This window comes from Synchiropus splendidus, chromosome 14 (genome assembly GCF_027744825.2).
Source record: "Synchiropus splendidus isolate RoL2022-P1 chromosome 14, RoL_Sspl_1.0, whole genome shotgun sequence".
In the NCBI taxonomy this organism is placed as follows: domain Eukaryota; kingdom Metazoa; phylum Chordata; class Actinopteri; order Syngnathiformes; family Callionymidae; genus Synchiropus; species Synchiropus splendidus.
The window spans coordinates 10,258,826-10,275,121 of record NC_071347.1 but is presented as its reverse complement, the minus strand read 5'-3'; the positions used below and the strand labels follow the sequence as shown (position 1 = coordinate 10,275,121).

The following is a 16,296-nucleotide window of genomic DNA, read 5'->3' as shown; positions in this document are numbered from 1 at the left end:
TAACCACAGCGGATAAAATCATACTGAAGTCAGGGCTAGGTGACGCCCACCTCTCACCCTGACTGAAAACACATTTTTCAATTTAAAAAACCCCCCAAAGTGAATCAAGCAGTGTTTATGAGTCACTGACCAACAGCGCTCACACAGCTTTATCTTTAAAACCACTCCTTTCACAATGATGGCTTTCAGTAGTAGGAGCAACTACTGTTGTTTGAGCACTTTTTACTTGGGAATATTTTGGATTGTGGGCACAGCCAAGTCAAGAACAGAAATAAGAAGAAGACTAGTGGCAATGTGGAAAAACTCATTTATATACCTGCCATTGAAGAGTGGAGTTTCAAGAGGCTCCTGTCCAAATCCACCCACACTGCGAGAAAAAAAGTAGCTACTTATACTCCAGAAATAGCGAACTTAACTTGATGAAAATTGATTGCACTTGTCCTTTGTGGGAACGCACATTTTTGAGAGTGAGGGTTAAGATTATAGATTCAGGAAGGAATTGGAATTCACCCTTGGATATCCATGCACTAGAACCTACTGAAGATGACAAAGGAAATGTATGTAAAATGTGTACTGGAACGTTAAGAATCAATTGAAAAAGCAGCAATAAACTACAAACTTGTTTAGCTGTAGTTTTTAGTTTCAACATGTTCAATGTTGTCTTGAAGTACGTCACATTGAAATAAAAAAAATTAATGATTAATGAAATAGAAAAAGGAAGAATTAAACAACACAAAGAGCAGTAATCTGGCAAAGTGCTCATTTACACCCTTACTGTGTTTTTTTTTTTTATTTCTATTAAACATGGAACACCATTGCCCTGAGCTCAGTGGGGCAGAAGGTGGCAGTGGCACTTTCTTGCATGAACTGGGACAGTGTGTTTTGTACGACCGACAGAGACCAATCTTCAAATGAATTGTGGCTGTGTATTGGCAGGTATCCTACAAGATACAAGAGGGATGATACAGTGCATTGCAATGTATTGTATTAAGAACGAATATCATAAGGGAGAAAGTCTTATAATGCAGTGCAACATTATGTGCATGAAAACATGTTTATTGTTATGTCAGATCAGACAGACTTTCAGTTACATTTTGCCGGCCCACAGAGGAAAGAAGCGCAACCTTAAACAACAAAATAACTCCAGTGTATAAACTGAAAATGTTAGTATTAAACATCAGCAGCAATGATCTATGAATTAAATATCAATAAAGGCAACTTCACATATCAAGACAATACCATGGAATGAAGTACTGCGTTATTTCAGCTAAAGTAATAATACAATATTGCGCAATCAAGTATCATGATATCTGGGCGTATAGATATTTTCTTACGTCCCTAATGGACAGGACAGTGACTAAGGTGGAAGTAAAACATTAACATTTATCCCACTTTCCTTTTCAGTCTGCTCCTACCATGTTAGACGGTGATGATAAACTGCAAAGCACCAGACAGTAGCGTCGTTTTAAACCTGTTTTAAAGCTGGATTCATCTAAAGAAAAGAGCTGCTTTTTTCCCTTCCAAATGATAAGTCAATTTCCCTCAACATTTGTCAAACATGATGATTTCTAAACCCCACAGTAATTAGTGATAAATGTCAGCCCCTTTGATTTGCAAATATAAATCAGAGAGTTAACTGCGGAGCAAACGCCGCTGATGGATTTTTGCTGTCTCAGACATAGCGATGAAGAATGGTCTTATCAGCAAAGCCCAACACATCCCAACACACCGAGGTCTTATCACAGCTCATTTCCCCAGCGCCTGCGCTTCATGTGTCTCGCTGGGAGAACGTGCTGCACGCCTCGGCCCCGTCACTGACAGTTGTATTAAAGCAAAAACTTCAATACGTTACCAGACAATGACAGACGGGAAAGTGGCAGGTGTAAGCAGATGCATCAGCACTATTTGAGAAAAGTCACCAGATTCCCAGAAGGGATTGAGCTGTCATTAAAACAAACCAGTGAAAAAACCGATGAGTGCATTATTCAAGTATTGGTGATGAGGTGCTGGTCCTCCCCTGGTGCGCCGGCACCTGAGGGAGGGAGGGGTGAGTGGGGGGGATTAACAGTGCCCCCCCCCCGCATGTGAAATCTGCCTTAGCTCATCGTTTCTGCTCCTCACTCAGCGGCGGAACATCAGGCCGTCCGTCCGACTGCAGCGGCATCAATGTCGGGCATTGTCAAATTATTAATTAAATTCTTGTAAGCATAATCAGATGCAGACACACTCAGGCCTCTGGGGCGGCCAGTACACAACTAAAGCTTCATCTACATTGCAGATTTCCTATTTTTCAATGTCAGCTAGTGATGCTGTTTTTTTTGTTTTTTTTTGCGGCCTTTAAAATTTAGCACCAGTGTGCACTTCACAAACTTCCTGAAAACAACAAACTGCTTCAACAACCAAGCACGGCGTGAGCTACCTCGGACTGAGCTGAATGAGAAGGTGTTGAGATGTAGATGTTATTGGTTCTTTTTTTTCTCCTCCCCCAAAACTTGTCAAATCTAAATGCCACAGCTTTCAGAGAAAGGAAAGTCTGAATTGTGCCTGGAACGATTTGCTCTGGCTCACTAGTGTCAGCTCTGCAACAGCCATGAGAGGAAATACAACTTATTCCTCCATTCATCATCGACCGCTCGACATAGAGAGCCAGAGCTGCAGGGCGTCTGAGACTATCCCAGCTCACATATGGGCCCAGATGAGCCCGGTCCAGCACATTCGGAGGCACCGTTAACCTAGATGAGGGATTCTCTGAAGGGCCTAGCAGGAAACTTGGGCAATAGTTGTTTAATACAGAGAGATAAGGACAACTTTTCTTTTCTCTTACCAGCTGTTTATGAATTGTGGCTGTGTATTGGCAGGTATCTTGTGATACGATATGTATCCCAATACAGGAGTGGTGATACGATACATTGCAATATATTGTAATGAGAACGAATATCATAAGGGAGAAAGTCTGATAATGCAGTACAACATTATGTGCATGAAAACATTTTTATTGTTATGTCAGATCAGACAGACTTTCAGTTGAATTTAAATGATAGTGTTAAACATCAGCGGCAATGATTTATGAATTAAATATCAATAAAGGCAAATATCATGACAATACCACACAATGAAGTATTGCAATATTTCAGCTCAAGTATCGATACAATATTGTGCAATCAAGTACAGTGGTACCTCGGTTCTCGACCACAATCCGTTCTGATTCGATTTTTCCCACTACAATGAATGGGAAAAGAAATAATGCGTTCCAAGCCTTAAAATAAGCTTTTGTAGGAGTGAATGTAGAGTGTCTGCTGCAGGTGCGCTGTTCCTCTATGTGTGTGGCCGCTGCATGTGGGAGGGGTTGTCGAGTGAGTGACGTCTCTCCAGAAGGGAAGAGGTGCCCGGTGCGTGTCCAGCTCTGAATGTGCGCTTCTGTGCAGTTTGGCTGTGACAAAGTCATAAACCAAGTCACGCTCTGTCCCAGACTCGCCTCATCCCTGTCACAGCTCCAGCCCACAACAGGACATCAAACCCTGGAGTGAGCGCTCCAGCCTCGGAGGTGTGGAGAGCGAGCACCTCCCCTGTGACACTCTACCACGGTCCAGTGCGGAGACAGGAAAGGTTTTACACCTCAATATGAAGAAAAAACAGCCAGTAAAAGTAGCTAACGGGACACGTCTGCATACAGAGGCTGCGTTATATGCAATAACAGAGCGCCTCGTGGGTCAGCTGATCGGTCCGTGCATGTTATGGTTTTTCCGGCTTTTTTCGGGGGCGTCCAACTTCTGGATTTTCTGGAAGCAAAATCTCTAAATCTTTGTTCAAACTCCGATTTGTTCGAATTCCGGGACATTTGAAAACCGAGATACCACTGTATCACGATATCTGAGCGTATAGATATTTTCTTACACAACTAATGGACAGGACAGTGACTACGGTGGAAGTAAAACATTAACATTTATCCCCCTTTCCTTTTCAGTCTGCTCCTACCATGTCAGACAGTGATGGAAAAACTGCAAAGCACCAAACAGTAGCATCGTTTTAAACCTACCAGCTGTTTTATTAAGGTCAAGAAGACAGTAGAGATGGGATTTTGAGGTTTCATGAAACAGTGTCATGAAACAGTCAGGGCACTAGATGGCACTGTCTGCTGTAGAATATTTGGATTTGAACAACTATTTCAATGAAACCTAATGTTTTTTGTTTGTTTAACCAAGAGCTCCTCCTACTGAGCTATGAAAATTAGGACACGGTTTCATGAAACCCATAGCATGTAATCAAAGAGAAATGAACACGAATACACATTGAAGATATGATGTGATCTATACCTCTTCCCCAGGGCCCATTAATGCTGCTTTTCCGTTCAGAATTGTACCGGTGCGTTGGAAACGTAGTTACCTTCACTGTCACCTGTAAAATAGCTTTCCCAACTTGGTACAGAATCTTCAATGCTAGACACCCAACTCTTTTCAAAGAACCTACACATACACCAGCAGCCACACTTCATACCGGCCCCACAACTCTCCAAACAAGTCTTGGAAGCCTCCACAAGGCCTCAGTAATTCCTGTGGATGTATCATATACATCAATCTCACTTGGTACAGCAGCCTCACATCAGCACCTCCTGTGTGTCGGAAACCATCTTGTATGCTCCATGCTATACTTGGACCTGGGTGTCACAGGGAAAAATGCTCTCAGGCTTGATACTAAATTTCCTTTACCCACCTCCATGAGCAACTTTGCACTCGACACAAATGGTCCTTTAACACATCCATACTTCTCCATCTCAGGTCCCTTGCTCTCTGTACACTACTTATGGTGTCCATACCGCTAACAAACACTATTCAGCAGAGCGTGTGAAACACCTTCCCCAAGTGGCCACTGACCTCTGTGGAAAACACCTGCACCCTGACTCTGGCTGCCCCCCGGTACGGCAGTCCGTGCATTCAACTCGTGAGGTTTCAGTTTGGGGCATTATCATCTCTTCACAGGAAGTTTGATGGAGAAGTGGCGTCATAAAAGCATGAAACACACAGGCCTTCCAAGTCCAACTTTATTGCAAAACATTTCTACCATACTCATAACAACAGAATATGGAATTGCTGATGTTTACAATCTTAACTGAATATGACTGACCAAAGAGGGAACAATGGGAAATCCTTATTTGTCATACACATATTTACATATTTCCTCATTTGTTTATTGTATTTCTCATTTCATTTATACAAAATTCCACCAATAGACGTCTTATCTTTTTCTTGAGGCATCTTTGAAAAAAACGCATGTATAATACAGAACTACTTCGACATATTAGCACATTCCTCCTTATAATACTTGTCCTCCAATATATTTCAATTCTAACAGACTTTAATTTTCAGAGAGAAATCATGTACTCAGAAAAGAAAAAAACTCTCCTATTTCATAAGTCATCAACATTTGACAAATTTCCAAGAGTAGCAAAGAAGAGTTGTTTTTTTTTGGCAAAACTTTCTGTACATAGAAAGATGTCAGTCATTACGGCACACTCTTTAAACCAGAAAGCATGAAAAGCAAAATGAATAAATAAACACTTCCCAGATAAAAGCCTTCATCTGAGGTAAGAATTTCATCATTATAGCAGCAAATATGGGAGAAAAAAACACTAAAAACAAGCTAAAATTAATTGAGTATTAAAATAAGATTCTCTATGATTGATATATTATTTTTTTGTATTATTATCATAATATATTTGAAATATTTACAGACCATTTTAACAAGATCTTAAATAATTACTTTGCAAAGAAAGCTATTTCTCCTCACTGAGTCTTGCAGCTTCAGGAAATATGACTTTAAAGCACAAGCTGTTCACTCAGGTTCTGCTCAGAGACGATGATATCCACGCACAAGTCACTGGCGCACTAAAACACACTGCCCTATCGGCACAGAATCACATCTCTGATCTTTTTATAAATATGTGAGAGTGTCAGCGCACTGTCATGCGTGCAGCTGTATTTAAAGAGAGCGCTCCAAGTCGATGAGTGAGTTATCATGTTTTCATTCGCCCGCCACAAAACGTGGAAAATGTAAATGTCACAGCTTTCAAAAGTAACGGAAAGTCGAGGTCCTGGCGGCCGATGTTTCATTAACTTTGTTAATGCTGTTGCTAGGGCTGCAGGGTATTTGCTCAGTGCTCGATGCATTTGCTGAAATAATAAGATCTATCAGTCAGCGCCAAGCCAAAAACCGCTTAATTCGCGGAATAAAGGTCACTGTAGCAGCTACTTTTTGAGAGGCGCTGTCAACAAAGTGCATTACAGGAATCGCTGCCAGGAAATAACAACAACGTGTCCACGTGTGCTTTGCAACACCAGGAGTATTTCAAGCCGACCTCATCAACCTGTTACCGGCCATCGCGCCTGGATCTTTCGACGTTTGAGTCTTTCCAAGTCATTGCACTCGATCCATGCGTGAGCTCAAACCAGCAGCTGATGAAGTGTTAAAGGTGTTTATTCAATATTTAATGAGCAGTCTTCAGTGTTGACGAGTCGAAAGGACGTGCTCTTGATTTTCCAGAATAGAAAATCATTTCTCCCCGTTTAGTCGTTTGAAAGTGTCCTTGGTGGGAGTCAACCTTCGTCCTCTCACTTTCATTTATCAGCAGCAATTAAAAGTATCGACTGAGCCAAATTTACAGTTGAAGGGGTGACGACCAACAGCAGGAGGGGAAGATCAGCATGTTAGATTTATTGTATTTCTCCTCACATATAACACAATTGTAGCCTTGTCTCGAACCACGCGCTAGTCCACTCATACACATGCATGTTGCCCACACAGGCACTTCCACATTAAACAAGTAGCATGATGAGCTTACACACACAGGCGAGCTCTGCTCTTCTTGAAGCAGATGACTGGTTTTCTCATGCCCACACAGGCATAAGTGCTCCCTCAGATGCGCACACATCGCACATCTCTACGATACTCCAGCATATGCACACAACGTAAGACACAATGTGACTAGCTTTCTTGTGCACAGGTGCAAATATAAACAGCCACATCAAACTTTTGTCGGGCAATTTTCTCATACACACACCCCACAAATCCACAAATAAAATCTTCCAAAGGCAACATCATCAGTTTTCCTCACGTACCAAATAGCATGGAGCATCATGAGCTCCTTTATGTTCACACAAATGAAACTCTCTCTTACTCACTCTTACTTACTCACATAACTGAGCACACACAGCAGCTTCAACAGGCACATAAAGCTCTGCTATGTGACTGTTTACTGCCCTTATCCTGGTCTATCTCACACACTTGATAACCCTCACCTACAAAACACACACAAAGAGAAACGGCGCGGCCGTGTCCTGGTCACTCTTGAGACGGACTGTGGGACAAAGATGTTTCCGCTTGCTCCTCGCTCAAATGTCAAGGATTACAGTTACAAACGTCCTTGGCCTTTGAGTCGCTGAGGCTGAACGGAGTTGTGCTTATGTTCCTGCTGCTGCAACTGCTCGGCCTTGAAAAGTGACACCTCACAAACCTTTTACATTTGCAGCCACTCACACTTGGAACTCATTAAAGTAGAAACTTTTCATCAACCAGTGCTTTACTTCAAGGGGAAAATGAATTACAAGCAACAGTTAAAGAAAAATATTTATGCATTTTCCTTGCTTGGTTCAGTTCCCTTGTTTCTCTTACTTATTTGTTTACATTCCTTGTATCTCCTGAAATGGGGTATTTAAGCCTGCAAATTAGATTATGACCACAACACAGCAGGAGAAATGAGCAGTCACATGTGACACGATTCTTTTCTCAACTGTGTTTCACTTATTCCGTCTCTGTCTCAGGTATTAGTCTGAGTCTTCCTCTTTCAAGCCGCGCACTGGCTCGTCGCCACACAATGGCTGCAGTCCTCGGATGAGCTCGAAAACAGGTTTTGGTGTCATTTCAGGGTCACTCATTAATTTTTCAGCGGGTATAACACGGCGATGCAGACGGTTATGAGTTTGTAAATGTAAACTTAATTTTCATTTCAGCACCCTTTAATCAGAGAATGCACTATTGAGTGCCAAGAACTGCTAAAGATCTGTGGTTTGGACACAAGACAAACAATATTGTCTCCTGCTAATTCAGAAAGAGGAATTCATCTCTATTGGATTTGAGTGTTGGATTTGGCAGGGACTCAGCGGTTCAGTAATTCTCCAACGTACCGGCACAATCAAGGTGCATTCAAATATTAATCTGTCTGTGAAAATAATTAATATCTCTCACGAAGACTGTTTTTTAATAAGACAGCCTGTCTCTTTGTGTGATACCAGTATAAACTGAGAGAGATTTCAGGAAAAAAAAATATTTGTGGAACGTTACAGAAAATGACATGCTCGTGATATCACAAAATAAATAATAATTCTCGTCTTTCTTGACATAAATTCGCGCATGCGGATGAAAGTATTGCTTTATTTATTTATCCGAGCGCGTGCAGTGTTTGTTCTTCACATAGATAATCAGGAAGTGGTTGCTGGACGTAAATAATCTCTATACAGTAAAAGCCACGCGGAAAAGAGCCATTCATCTTTCTCAATTCAGATTTGAGATCTCAATACACTAAGAGCACTCGACTCCCTCAGTCGTAGAGCCACGGCGCATTTATGATGAATGACTTTATAATAAATTGCTATAACGCAGTGCCAACGCAGCAAGGCGTGTTGCACGCGTGTGTGTGTGCTGCTCAGTGTTATGAATAAAACAAAACATTGATTCGCAAAAGTATTCGCCGCTGGTTTGCTACACGGACAACGAGTGCGTTATGACGCCGTGGTGCGGATGGAGTCAAGTCTAAAACGCTCTTTTGGTCTGCGCTCAGTCGCCATCTAGCGGCTTGGTTTGGTAGCGGCGAATCTTCATCACCGCTTCTGGTCCTTTTTTATTGACGCACCGAACTTTATCATGAACTTCTCCGTTACGCTACAGCTGCAGGCGTGATGGAGCACGGGAGACGCAGCAGCGCAAACACTGGGTTAAAACATCCCAGCGCAGGAACCTTTTAAACCTCCAAACTGACAGGTTTTCTGGCCGAACAGACGAAAACAGCTTCGCCGGGATGATGCAGCTCTTTTCCTCTTTGGCACAACACGCGCATTTCCACGGAAAAGACTGGCCAATAGTCTAATTAAATAGAAAGCTCTATTTGTCACAGTGACCAGCCAACACTCCCCAAATGCCAGATGAACGGCTGCAGCCCAAGTTCCACATGAAACACCGCACACAGCACTGGCTCCAAAGGCACTTCAGTCTGATAAAAAACAAGACGCGCAAAGCCGTCACTCAGCCGGGGACTGCAGCCGCTCCGTCCCGCTGCGTCCTCTGGTCCAGTCTTTCAAACAGGAATTTGACGTGATGGCTTGCAAACTTACCCTGCGGAGACTTGAAAAGCCAAAGTTGTCGCCGGTAAAAGATCAGAAATGAGCAGGTCCGAGCTGCGGCGTCTTCCAGCTCACATGGCAAACGAAATCAGCGGTGTTTTTTGAGGGTTGAGGGTGATGTTTTCTGGAAGTGAGTGGCGAGCAACTGATGCATCACCCTCCTCTTCTCTCCTCTCCTTCGCTGGGTGAAGCGCGGCCCACTTTAAACTCCCGTGACGTCACTGGCGCTGATGCTGATGATGCGCCCCCCACCTCCGGATGACTCCACCTTTATCCAACAGATGGCATGTGGTCTTCCGCGTAATGGCGTTTTCTACACGCGCATATCGGAAATAGAAGGCAATTACATCGACTGAAACACAATAATTACTATAATCATACTCCATATTCTTTCGGCAAGAAATAAACGTCTCAACTCTTTGCTCAACCAGAAGGAAAAGATCCAGTTTGGCAGGAAAGATGTGCTTGGAGAATCGATTCACAGTTGACTCGATCACCTGTCATCAAAGTTCTATGGACAAAGGGAGAGCCAGAGGTCACTGCCAACTTGCTGTCTGGAGCCTGTTGCACCAGTTGGGGCCAACATTTTGAAGTCACCCTGGTCAGGTCAATCCATCGCTGGGCACATACAGAGAAGCAACCACTCACACACACTCAAGGACAATTTGACTCGTGGGAGGGAATCAGAGTTCTCAAAAGGAACTTGTACACACCACATATGGAATTTAACCTGCATGGCTGCTTACTGTGACCCACAGGAAACAGCCACCATTCTTTTTCTTATAAAGCAGTTATCGTGATAAAGACCAGATTTAGATGCCCGAGCTTAGCGATTGATACTTTTGATACTGGTTATTATTATTAGTAGTAGTAGTAGTAGCATTGTTATTATTATCATTGTTGTTTTTGTTGTTGTTATTATGTTTGGTTTATTATTGCACGTTCTGGTAAGTGGGATCCTCACTGACCTTGGTAATACAGCTGATTCTGATTCTGATTCAGATTCAAACATATACACTGTTCCGTGGGCCTAACATCCAGTATAATCCGCATAATGCACTGCAACAGTTTAGGTTCGAATGAAATTACTTTTTTATTTTTTATTTTTTTTTTATTTTATTTTCGTAACTTTTGCACCTCACTGCGTGTTCTAAGAGCACCTGGAACAATGCATCTATCGCTTCTTATCTTATCTTATCTTATATTATCTTATCTTATCTTACACTAGGACTGATGTTTGCATGATAATAATAATAATAATAATAATAATAATAATAATAATAATAATATTTTCAGGTAATTGCAAAAACATGAGGATTCAATAGGTGAGAGCAGGCAGGGTGGAGGCGACTGTGGGGGTTGCTCAGTGTGAGGGAGGTGTACACTATCGTGAGAGCTGCTACAATGAAAAAAAAAAAAAGACATCAGAAATCAGTTCATTAAAAGGACAACTTTTAATGAACAATTTTGAGACAAAGTTCGGGAGTTTCAGGTGGATGTGGCCTCACATTCTGAGGAGGGAAGGGACATGAATTTTGGAGGTTGAAGGTATAAGAAGATGAGGCAGATAACCAGTGACTTTCATGGACGTGAAGAGGATCGCTGTGATCGGTTAAAGTGGAGGAGGCTGACTTGCTGAGGAGCAGCAGAGAAATCCCATGACCGCATCTGCACGAGTCCAACCCGCCTCATGTTGGAGCACTATGGTAAACTACATATTTAATTGCTCATGAAGTCGACAAGGAGTGCTGCTGTTTCTCCTCTCACCACATGTTTAGGCATCACTTGCTACTTTGTATTGATTTGGCAAATGGGAGATTTGCAAATATAGAATCTTCTTAGAGCTGGAATTGACAACCTCCTTTTTAGCAGAATGAGTTTGTCAGATTAAAGAAATAATCCTTATGTGGGGTAAGTGCTGTCTTATTCTCTATTCCTGGAAGTCAACAAACTGCACGAGCAGAAAAAAACACGGCTTCTCACCGCATCTTTTTATATTCATTTTGCTAGAAACACAGTCAGATGCCTACTGACTTGTTGTGTTTGGAATGTGGAAAAGCCATTCTGTGACAGCGCTTTTTTGAAATGAAATTTCAGAGGGAAGAAAGGCAGGTAGCACAAAAGATGACTTATTTTTAACCTGCTCTTTCCGACCGAATGAATCAGTCTGACAATCAGACTGAGTCATCTTGTTGCATGAAAGAACATATTTCATAACCAATTAATTCTGCAGGTCAAAGACCTCAGTGTTTTTTTCAATTGGATTTCAAAAGCAACAACATGTGTTCATCAATAAGGATAGATTCAAGAAATGATGAGAGAGACTTGTGCAACACACGTCGACACAAGCACAGGACCAAGACCACACTATCGAAACATTCATTTGTCTGTTCACATTCATGGTAAAATTGCTCGTACATGAATCCTTTGTATGTGGAAGTATATTCAACATTATAAAATGTCGACTCTCAATTCTGATGCACAAAATAAAAAAACACAAGCAACATATTGAACCATTTGCTTCCATCTTTTTACCAAAACAAAGGGGGGAAAGTGTAATCTGTCCACCCACTCACTGTCCTCCAAATAATCCTAGCTCTACAGGGTCGCAGAGGGCTGGAAGAAACACAGCCTTATCAAGCAGCTCACACTCACACACACACCCAAGTCCCGAGAGGGAACCAATATACACTCAGGGAGAAGAAATTCCACTCAGCGAGGTTCACCCAGAACTATAATCACAAAAGAGATTCAATGCTTTTTGTTGGTAGGCAGCACCACTCCTCCCACAGTCCAACATGTGCATTCAGATTCATCTATTCCTTCAGTTTCACCCTCTTCATCTGTCCCTGTTACTTTCTGAAATAGGTAGGTGACACGCTGCAAAGGTTGTCAATCCATCCCATTAGTGATGGGCCTTTGAGGCTTCATAAAACAGACTTATTTTCAGACCTCATCAGATGCACTGAAATAATTTCAATAACACCCCACATTGTTTTACGGTGCCACCTTCTGAGCATCAGCCCATCACTACAACCCATTGTTCTACTGTTAGAACAATGTTAGTGATCTGTTAGTGATGGCTGGATCAAGTTTCATGACACACTGTCCTAATCTTCAGACGCCACTAGATGGCACTGTCTGTCCGAAAACCTTTGGTTTTGAACAACTATTGCGGATTGGTCCACCACTCAGAGGCTAAAAGCCACATTGTTTTACTGTGTTGCTGAAAAGATCCACATCCTACAAATATGTAAGGCTGTAAAGCTCACCTGAACAGCTGGTCACGTGACTTAGCAGCAGCGTAGAGGTTAAAGCACATCCCTGTGTGTCACAAGGTTGAACAATTGAACAATATTTTGACATTTTGCAAGAATAGCTCTTACTTTTTCGTCTTATTTCCTGTATAAACATTCATCTCAATAGCAACTTGACTAAAATCGCAGCCAGTTCGGCGGCTCATTTGGTGAAGAGCCGCACAAAACTGGGGAAAGAGCTGCATGCAGCACAGGAGCCAGGCCCGAACTATTACAATGAAACCTCAGATCCTTTTTAAACTGACCTGGCCACCTGCTGAGCGCTGCAAATCAGTGCACTGTTTCATGAAACCTCATCCGCCCATCACAACTCATTGTCACAAGGCAATGCAGCCCACCATCACCTGTGACATGAACCAAATCAAAAAAAAAAAAAAAAAAAAAAGCTAAATTTATGGAATAATAATATAATGATAATAATAATATAATGAATCTTATCTTGAAAAGAATCCGACATGGGATCTTCTATGCAGATTCTAAACATTTTGTTTGCTTTTTTAGTTTCTTAATGGAGGTCAAAGTGCACTGAAGCTGGTGGCTACATATGGACAAAAAATCACGGGATACCATACCATTTCAAGACATAAGGAAGCACAGGTCGTCCTTGAGATAATTGAAAAAAACCTAAATCTAACTATCAATGTGAAATTTACAAATGGCTTCACCAGAATTTGCACAAAAACACCACTGAGAATCTTTGGAGGGTGCAGCTCATTCAGATAGGAGCCTTAAACTACAATAATTTCACATTTCTCTCAGTACAGGTTCTGATGAAAATGACCACATCCTCCAGTGAGCAACGCTTTAATAGAATCATTATTCCTCACCTCAATTACTGGAACCGTCTGTTTGGTTTTACAAGTTCTTATTCTATGAAGAGGGGCACTCATTCGAAGGGCATCTATTTTTTTTAATTTGCATTACCTGGCTGTGCTGCCACAAGGGCATCGGTGCAGCTTTCTTCTGCCCCCAACAGAGACAGCGTGAAAGAGGGCAGTCTTTTGTGCAGCTCAAGGATCGGCACAGAAGGCCCAGCCATTTGATAAGAAACTGTTGTGAAGGAATCTTTTGTTGATCTTTTTTATCATGCGGTTCATACTTTGCAGGCTCCTTTTAAATATTCAGATAGCGCAGGAATTAATATATTTACAGTGAGAACCTGAGAACGCCATTTTGAATGAGTTCAAAGTGTGGCCAATAAAAATCCAGCCACTTTTGAGTTTGTACATTGTATACGATGATGTTTGATCTTTATTCTCCTTTTTATTTTCAGCCATATAGTGATATATAAATGAAACTATACACCATGACTGGTTGAATTCAGGGAGGGAAGAAGATGACTTGAAAGTGTCAAGTCAGCTGTGAGCCATGAAATGAACGGTTAAAACAAGTTGACTTGAGAAGAGAAAGAAATGATCTTGACAGACAGGGAAGGAGAAGGACTCTCTTTGCAACTTGGCAACAGATCAGCGGTTTTGATGATAAGCCAGCTCCAGTAAGTTAGAAAACCATACAGCAATCAGTTCTGGTGAAGCTAATGAGCGCTCAGCAGAATATCAAATTTGGAAGACGCAAAAAGAGTGGTCGCTTGTCATCTAGCAGCGATGCACACTGTGTGCACCGACGCCGGCATCTCTGTCTCATCCACCCAGCTTGTCACTGGACAGATTTGCATATTTGGGACATCAAGTGTTGGCCTTTCTTCTCAGCCGGAGCGACCGGCTGCTGTTATCAACTGCTTCAGAAGCTGCCTCAGTGGCCTGCTCCAGTCCCTGACCACAAATCCCAAACTCCCCAAACAAAGTAGTGGTGGATGAGGCAACAAATCCACAGCATCAAACGCAACATGGCGTGTGCCGTTCGACCGCTCGTGCCCCGTCAGAGGATCTGACTGTGTTGCTTTTAAGTCTCATCGGTGGTGTCCTCTGGCCCGATGGGGACGGTAAATAGCTGCAGACTCAAACAGCCATGCTTATATCTCCTAAGTAAGTTTGATGTCTGGGTTGTTTGATAGCTCTCTTTACTTCCGCACCAGCGTTTATCGTTGACAGACAGATAACAAGCGTTTAGAGCGATATCAGACAACGACATTTTGTTTCCACATCAGCTCTGAGTCGATTAAGTGGCCAATTTCACTGAACCTGCTCGGCCAGATTTGTTCAAGGGAGACGGCGCGACGTGTTTGAGCCGAACAGGAGTCAGAATAACATTTAGAAGTAGCAGTTAATGTGGTTTCAGATAACCTTTAAAAATGTCTGCTGGGACTCAAGAGTCTAAATAATGTATGGTAAAATTTAGATTAATTCTAATGAAATCATTCTAACTCTAACATTTACATTTCAGGGCTCCTGTGTTTCTGATACTGACTCTGTGGGTCTTTTCTCTCAGCAGAAAACTTGCCCTATGAAAGGATGAGGTTCCGGTCTGGTAAACAGCAGCAGTGAGAAGTCAATTCCTCCCTGCTGTCTAGAACTACTGGATGCCACAAGGATTTAATTCAATGTTCTGTACACGAGTATTAAGCTCATTATTTATTCATGCTTGATATGCATTAAGATAGACAGAAAGAAAGAGGGCGTCACTGAACCAGAAGGAAGCAGCAAACACAGGCACACGGTGGTCCAACACAAGCTTGTGGGGAACACTGCTGTAACACACAAAAGAAAGCCACGTGGTGGTCAAAAACTAACACAATAGGTGGGAAATAATGTAACAAGGAGAGACAGAACAGAAAGCACAGAGCACTGAGCTAAAGAATGAGAACACAAAGAGCAAACGGAAGGAGAATGATCACGATAGAGCCGCGCTACGTAGATGGGAGCAAAGTTTGGCGCACACCGGGGTTTTGTCTGGTGTCTATATTGATGCTAATCGGCTCCAGGTGTGCTCCATTAGCTGGAGTCAAGAGGCAAAAACACAGGGGAGAAAAGTAAATCAAGTGGAACGTGAGATGTTCCTCATCCTCGTGAACGATTCCTTAAAATTTCATTGAAAAACATTTGGCTATTTTGCGACCAGAACAAGGAAATGTAGCCTCCTAGCCAACAGTACGGAGCTGAGCTAAGTAGGAATGCATACATCAACCATGATATGCCTCTTCTGGTGTGATAGTTTCCACTTTACAATCTTGGAATTGAACTTGCCACAGGGAAGAAAATGTGTACTTTTGGACACGGGAACTCCTTTCTCTTTGCCGTTTGTTTCATTGTGACTTCATAGACAGACAGTCATGACTGCTGTTTATGGCAGGGGTTTTAACTTATCCACAAAGGGGCCACAGTGCAGGTCTTTGTTGCACACAGAGTTTAACCCAGACATGGGTTAAAGTGTGGCCTGGGGGCCATATAGGGCCCAATGCCTGTATTTCCATGGCCCTTTTTACGCCAGACTAAAACTATAACTGATATGTTGTGATTTTTCTGCCTTTTTTTGTTCTTTCTTTTAAGACTAAAGTTTTCATTCTTCTTTTCATTGGCCATTTTTGTGTGTTTCCTCAAAATACATTGAAGGAATATTGAAAATATATTTTGAAATAAATTGCCATTTTATCTGGAACGTCTGCTCCATAGTTATGCTGGTTTATATTCAAA

General features: G+C 42.1%; 1 protein-coding gene across 4 annotated transcripts in view; it reads right to left on the bottom strand.

Annotated features, from left to right (window-relative positions):
• Window positions 1-9,548, bottom strand: part of megf11 (multiple EGF-like-domains 11) — a 136,040-nt gene extending 126,492 nt beyond the window's left edge. For all 4 annotated transcript variants that reach the window (XM_053885215.1, XM_053885218.1, XM_053885219.1 and 1 more), the window contains exon 1: window positions 9,381-9,548. The gene's annotated coding sequence lies outside the window, so the exon portion shown is untranslated. The remainder of the gene's footprint in view (window positions 1-9,380) is intronic.
• Window positions 9,549-16,296: the final 6,748 nt, after the last annotated feature.